This window comes from Neltuma alba, unplaced genomic scaffold, assembly GCF_004799145.2.
Source record: "Neltuma alba isolate B1F8T4 unplaced genomic scaffold, ASM479914v2 tig00010689_pilon, whole genome shotgun sequence".
Lineage (NCBI taxonomy): Eukaryota > Viridiplantae > Streptophyta > Magnoliopsida > Fabales > Fabaceae > Neltuma > Neltuma alba.
Genome location: NW_021635529.1, coordinates 403,633 through 411,495, shown reverse-complemented (window position 1 = coordinate 411,495; position 7,863 = coordinate 403,633). Strand labels below are relative to the sequence as shown.

At 31.7% G+C, this 7,863-nt stretch overlaps 1 long non-coding RNA gene across 1 annotated transcript; it reads right to left on the bottom strand.

Moving 5' to 3' along the window:
• Positions 1 to 955: 955 nt before the first annotated feature.
• Positions 956 to 1,867, bottom strand: LOC114758341 (uncharacterized). The gene is made up of 2 exons (XR_003741780.1): positions 1,622 to 1,867; positions 956 to 1,127 (listed from the first exon to the last, which is right to left on the bottom strand). It is a non-coding gene; the product is annotated as an uncharacterized LOC114758341 (long non-coding RNA).
• Between the last annotated feature and the right edge of the window lie 5,996 nt (positions 1,868 to 7,863).

Below are 7,863 nucleotides of genomic sequence, written 5' to 3'. Positions count from 1 at the left end.
GTAGATAGCTTGCCTCTGTTGTTCACACGGCTTTTATGCTATTAATCTTCCCTTCAGTATTCAATTTTCATAAAACATGGAAACACGTATATTGTTATTGTAAATATCCACGTTATTCGCGTGAAATTCTGTCTGAGATTTGTTTATTAATTTATTTAAATAAAACCCATTATTTTCTCTTGTACGAAACAATATAATGCAAAGTCTTAAACCTTACCTCGAATAGAATGTCTGTATAAAATATTCTGCACTGTAAGGGACTGCTTGGTTGCGCTGTAAGGATTTTTCGTGCAATTTGAAGATATTATATCGTTCAGTGCATGAGTTTTATTTAGTGGGTATATTCGAATGGATAATACTTATATTAGGCGCATTATACTCATTATATCAAGTTTTCTAATTATATATGATCATATTTACTATTTTTAAAGTATTGTCATTAAACTATTAGTTCACATGAAAAAAATAGGACACATTGCTATATGTTATTGGAGAATTTAACATAATAAATATAACGAACTTGATGTGAATATTTTCCTATTTGAATAATGGAATGGAAAATTTAAAATAGAAGAAAAAATCCTATTTTTTAAAAATTAAAATCATATGAACTACGACACATCGTATGTGAGATAAACGCTTGATTGGGTTGTTAGTACCATGTCATAATGAGAATGAAACTCTGCTTTACAACTTTATTACTTGATATGGCTCGCGATCTTTAACATAATATCACTACATGTAGTGCTATTGATCTTATTATCATTTAAATCTTTTATTGCTTTTGATGATTAAAGAAAAAGCTGAAGAATTTGAACCTCAGGACCGAAATAATGTATATATCCATAGACAGTAATATATGAAATATTATTTTATTTTATTTACAAGAAATAAGGCCCATATATGGACAAACCAACCAATATATATACACACACACACACACACACAATGGAAAAGATTCTCAAACTGCCATGCTGCAAATAGATCTGGAGATTACTAGATACATTCTTGTTTCATACAAAAATAAGACATGAATAAATTTTACAAAAATAATTTAAGACATGATGGAATTTTCCACACAGTAATCTTTTCTTCCAGTTCCCGCATAGGTCCCTTTCTACATGAAACTGCATGTATATAACGACCAAGAATTAATACATAAAAAATACTCTTTGGACTCTCTCTCTCTCTCTCTCTATATATATATATATATAAAAGATAAAAAGAACTGAACAATATATGTAGATATAAAAGCACACTAAAGTTTGTTAAAGACAATGAGTATGTAAGAAATGTATTTTTTTAAAAATATACTCTTATTTATACAAAGGGTGAGTGACAGAGTGGGGGGTGGGGAAGAGCGAGAAAAAGAGATAAAAAAAGAATGTGTGAAATAAAAAGATGAGACTTTAATTTAATGCATAGACGCGTAAGCTATTTTGCTCACCCCCATAAACATGCAACCAATGAGGGTAATTAAAAATGAAAAAAGTGAAATAAAATTTCAGACATATACGAAGTGTAAGGACCAGCTCTATCACAAAAATTGCAACTAACAGAACAGAAAAAGCTGTGTAACATAATTGTATAAATAAAAAGTACACTATTTTAATTTGATTACCAGTAATCATCATTTTAAGAACCATAACCAAGACTGTCTCCGATGACCTTATTTGGTCCCTTTGAAGTTGAATTCTTTGAAGAACTCTGTGAATTATATGTAGAACCATAACCAAGGCTGTCTCCGATAACCTTAGTTCCCTTTGAACTTGAGCCATCTGAAGAATTCTGCGAGCTATAATAAGTAGTACCGTAACCAAGACTGTCTCCAATACTGTTCTTTTTTGTAGCCGAACTCATTTTGCAAAATCCACCAAGTAGTTAGCCAGCAACAATACTAATATATTTTGGAATTTCAATCTTCTCGTGTTACCTTTTTGCCTTCAACTTATGACAATCATTCTATTTATAAGCAACCCAGAAGCATAGCCTTTCCTCTTCAATGGAAAACGCAGTAATATTTCATGGAAGAGAAAGTGAAAATTTTCTGAAAATGTCTCCCATTTTCTTGTTTTGGGTACAATTTTATTATATAGACTCTATTCATCAAAAGAACATAGCCTAGTAATTCAAGTACAAGTACATGAAAGTTTCAGAAAATTCATTTCTATACAAATTTAAGCCTATTTCCTCACATAAATAAATATTACATACATTGACCACCATTAATGTGCCTGAATATTGTCAAATACCTTCAAGCTTCATTGATGACAATTCTGTGACTGCATTATAATTATTAATGTTTACGTTTTCCCATTATGATCAAGAGTTTTGGGTTGTTTGACCTGAAATTACAGGATCATATTTCTCTTCTATTAAAGAATTTTCAATGTAAATTAGAGGAAAGTTGTATCACGAAGCCACGAGTTTTGTTGAGGGTGGTCACGCGGCGGCTTATGAAATCTGCTAACCTTTTCGCTGTTAGTTGACTTTTTGGTCATTGTAAAATTATGTTGAATCATTGGATTATTGAGCCATCTTTTATAGACTGATTCAAAATCATAATTGAAGTAAAGAGAGATAATTAGTTTCATATAAATTTTGTGGTGAATATAATCAAAAAAACCTTGCCAATTTTAAATAAAAAAAACCTGACTACTATTTTCTTCTTGTTACTCAAAGGTTTGTGAGGTTGAGAAAATTAATTTGCATTTCAAGTACTTGCGCTTATTGCCTTACTGAATTAAACATTACAGTATATTTAAAAATGCCATCAAATTTATTGTAATTTTCTTTTTTTAAACTTTGAGAAATAAGTTTTCTTATTATATTTGCCACATTTTCAAAGGTTTGTGTTTGAGGAACTGATCTTTTGTTTTTTCTTTTTTAGATCGAAGTCTGAGGAACAAATCAGTTGACGAATATATGTGATATATATAAAATTTAGCATGCATGGCTCAAATTGAATCGGTTTATGATATAAAAATGGGAAAATTTCGATTAAGGACCACAGATGGGAATTAATTTCAAACAGCACCCAAAAAAAAAGAAATTTCAGTTAAAGATTCTGAAATTTCACTGAAGGACCCAAGGGCAAACTGAAATTAATTGTTGAAGCCATTTTACTGAAATGCCCCACGAATTGTACCTGCTGAAAAGGAAGAAAAAAGAGGGAAAAAATAAGAGCTTGGTGTCACACCTCTCTTTATAACATATTATACATCAATTAGAACTATTATAACGTGTTTCGCAGCATTTTCAGATGAAAAATTTCAACTCTAAAATTTCACATTTAATTCTGTCCGTGCACTATTTATCTGAAAATAGGTCAACTTTGAAAATTCATAACTAATTCTAGAAAACTCAAAATGAGGTGGTTCCAATTTTCACACGAAGCTTGCTAAGAGTTCTATAGAGAAAAAATATTCATTTGGCTCAATTCTATCCAGAACAGCACCAGAAAAATCGATAAGATGCACTGTTTATTTGGTCCATTTTCCAATTTCCAGTATTTTTGCCCAACTTTGGAAGGGCACAACTCTTAGCACAAAACTCCAAATTTGATGGTTTACTACTTGATTTAAATCTAAAAATGAGATCTATAAGCATGTGAAATTTCTTGCCCAAATTGTAATAATCACTCATTCTTTTATGTGCCACAAATTTAGCCTCTTTTAGGGAGATTTTATCCCGTAATGCTACTTTCTTTAATTTATCTCCCATTTTCCTTTTTCCTACACTCTTTTGACATTATACCATTTAATATTCCAACATTTAAGCATGTCATACAAATACATTGCACAACATAACATAATAGCATCAATTCCATAATGCTCCTCTATCCCAAAATCATTTTCTTGCCCTTGCCATCGGATGAAGTATTCCCTGTTTGAGTCATAATTTAACAGAGGAGGAATGAGATTTCCATAAAATCTCAGTAGCATTTGAATTACAATTATCATGCAAATCAAGTAAGTTATCATGTGACATGTTATCATACCTCAAGGCATAATCAACCACATAAAATCATGCTTAATGTCATGCTAAAAGAGGAACATCAACACTTCCACAATGACATAATCGAATGCATTTGGCCAAAGCATAAACCAATGTTATTCAACCAATCCATGCACAACACAAGTTCCTCTATCCAAGCAAACAACAAATCACATTAAACAAGCAAGATTAACAATCAAATTATAATTCAAAGCTACCTCTTTGACACTTGTCCAATTGGTTACTTCAAGAACAAATCTTCCTCTTGGTTCCTCCTCACAGTGCCTATTAAACCAAGCATAAACATAGGTCACATTAATCCCTAAACAACTTAATTACAACACTTTAACTTCAACTTAACAATTTTCCCCTTTTTCTTTAATTTTTAACAATATGATTCCTTCTTTAGAATCAATCATCCCATGACCCAATTCTACACAATTTTTTTTTATGAGGAATCCAATGGAGCAATTAGATTTTTGAAATTCCCATTTCTTCCCCATGAACTCACCTTGGCCAAATAGGGGGTTATAATTTCTAAAAATTCTATTTTTGATTCCAATGATTTTAAGCACTTTCCAACAACATATCCCTACACAAAAACATATTTTAAAGCCATTGGAATCATCAAATCAATGAAAAACAAACTCCTTCCCTATGAATAGTGCTGGCCAAAATGAAGAACCAAAACCCTAACTTGGTTTTCTTCCAAAAATCAATCCATACACCACTTAATCTTCCTTATTCCACTTGATTATTAAGGCTTCTATCCTTCCCTAAGCATCACACATCGCAACCAAACTTTTTAGCATTTTTCCAGCATTTTCCCAATTAAAAATCCTAATCCAATCAATATAATACTTAGGGATAATGATGCTTAAACATACCTTAATGTTTCCTTAGTGTAAGTTGGATGATTCCTTGCCCAAAACACTCAAGAATTTTGAAAAATAGGGCTGAGCTACAGTGACATAACCTCCCCTTGTTTTTCCAATTTTTCAACATTTATTTGTATTTTTAAAGGGGGTATTTATAGACCAAATAATCTGCCATTTTCTCCTTAATTATCACACTGAAAATGACAGATAAGAGGCCATGTTGGAAGCCATCAAGTGCCTCAAACCTTCAAATCTCACCATGTGGCTTTTCTCTAGATTTTTCCAAGCATTTATCAATAAATTTTGCATTTTATTTAATAAAAATGGAGGGACCTGGAAGGTGCACAAAATCGGGCCCTTGTTAGACTCAATGTGGGACCCACAAATGGTTTGGACTGGTCCAAAAAGATGACCCACAAGCCAAATCACTATCTCAAACCAATTTGAAACTTTATCGGTTACTATTCACTAGTAACATTCTATAATTTTTTGAGACCTCCAAAAATTCATTTCTCTCTATGATAATTCACCTTTTAATATGAGAACATTATTTGGAAATTTTAATAATTTTTTGCCACCTCTAGGTATTTATTTTGAATTTTCTCTGATTAGGCCTTTATCGGTAGTTCTGAGGGAAAATAAATTGCCTAAAATTAATTTCTGAGCTTCCAAGGCCTAAAACTAATTTTATAAATTCAAGTAAATATTTATATTATTTATCCATCAATCTATTAAATTTATTGATGCCTCTAACTAATTAAAATAATTATTTTCCCCTGATTTTCTAATATTTTCTCGAAAAATCTCTATTTACGGGAAATTCCATAATAATTTATTTTCCTGAAATTCCATCTTTCAGACCTCAACTAAGTTTCCAAAAACCTCTATTTTACACTTTTTCCATTTTTCAAGGATTTTCTAGAGTTTTTTTTCCAAATTTTCCTGTTTTGCCCTTCTTAGACCGATAATTAAAGAAATGCCTACCTGGACCTTTTCGAGGTTTCACATCAAAAGTTGTTTCATTTTCCTGTCTAGTTCCTACATTGGCCATTATCCCAATTTTTGATCCCTTATAACCAGATAAAAATTTTTGGGATGTGACACTTGGTGCGTGAGGTAAACTGTTTTTCCCAAAATTTTCGTTCTATTGAGAATAGTTAGGTTGTAATAGTTGAATAATATAGAAATGAGTGTTTAAATGCATGGGTAAGTAGATAGTAAGGGAGAAAAAAATCTGATATAGCTTTTAAGGTCCATTGTCCTACTTCAATATCATCGATAAGGTCCAAAAATGTTTTCCTGTTCAAACTAACTGTATACTTCATTTTATATTGACCACTGCATGGCCAAACATTATTTGCTACCATGCTTTGTAGTTCTTCATATATCATCCCTTTTCTGATCAAACTTCTACTTATAGTACTCCTTTCATATACCAATTTTCCTTCTAAGGTCTTTACAAATTCCCCTCCCATATGGAAGATGCAAAATAGTTATTTCCCACCACCAATAGCCATTTATAATCTATTGCTGCACATCATTCAACTATCAATTTCAATAAACTTTCAATAATAATAGAAAGTATGCGTTAACAACAGGAATTGTGTCACACCTTACTATTATATTGACTTAGGTTCCTTTCAAAACCATTTTAAACCACATTGGATGGTCTTGGGCTCACTTTTTACCATAAAAACACTAAATTTCGGATTTTTACTATTCATCAGGTAAAATCCAGTTTTTCTGGCCCAATTCAAAAATTCATAACTTATTCCATAAAAATCCAATTGGGGTGGTTCAAAATTCTACTTAAAGATTTTTAAGTCCTATTTCAAGGAAAAATAATCTCATTATCCAATTCCTTATGAAAAAGTGTCGGGTTTTTGAGAAATGCAACACTGTCCATTTGCCAAAAACCCTTTTTCCCAGATTCTGACCTTTAACTTTGAAAAATCATTATAAATTGTATACCAGGCCATTTTTAACGTGTTAGCTATCAAATTGAATCTCAGGACGTTATCTTTCATCATGCCAAATTTTGTAACTAAACGCATTCGGGAGCATAATCAAAAAGTCACGTGAAATAGATAGTGTCAGTGTGCTTACAGTACTGTTAGTATAATATGTACATAACCAAAATGAGTTCACGAATTTTTGTGGCTAAACCCCACAAATTAGCCTTCAATATGCAGCTTTCCCTTGGAGGATTTAGGCCCTAAAATGTTATATTTCATTTGTGGAATGAGATTTTATTGAAATCCCAATAGCAAATTAACCAACTATAACACCAACAAGCATCATCAACATGTACAATTATATTAACTACTATTGGTGAACTAGCATGCTTATCATTTGGCAAACTCAATCATGCAAAGGCCAAAGCAAGAAAGTACAAAGAGCAGCCACGTTATAATCAAGAAAGTCTAACCACATAATAGCAATTAATCATGCAATAATCAATAATGCTAAGTTAGTATTAGTAGCTAGGTTTAACTTGCTACTTTGCTCCAAAAGCTTTAGCTTTCTTTCCTTATCCTCTTTTCCTTCACAAATATCAAACGCTAACAATGCAATCCATCAAAAAGGGAAGTAAGAATCATTAACCAACCAAGAAAAAGCAAGAACATAAATAAAAAATGATTCTTGATCCATAAAGCTCCCTCCTTTGTTCACCATTTTTGGACTTGTTTCTCTTTAACCTTAAAAATTGCTTCTTGACCCATTTCTACATGGTTTTTCATGTAGATTCCAAATATGTACTTAGATTTAGGAAAATAAAATTGCTTCTTTCAGCTACCCTTTGACCGAACCACTAGAGGACTTGAACCAAAAATCACAACTTTGCTTTAAAGCTTCCAACACTTGTTCCTTTTGGTTTACCCTATACCATTTCTTATTTTAAGCATCATGGAAGCCTTAAAACATTGAAAAACTCATCCTAAGGTTCAGTCAATAGCTTGGCCGGAAATAATAATCAAAGAAACAACCA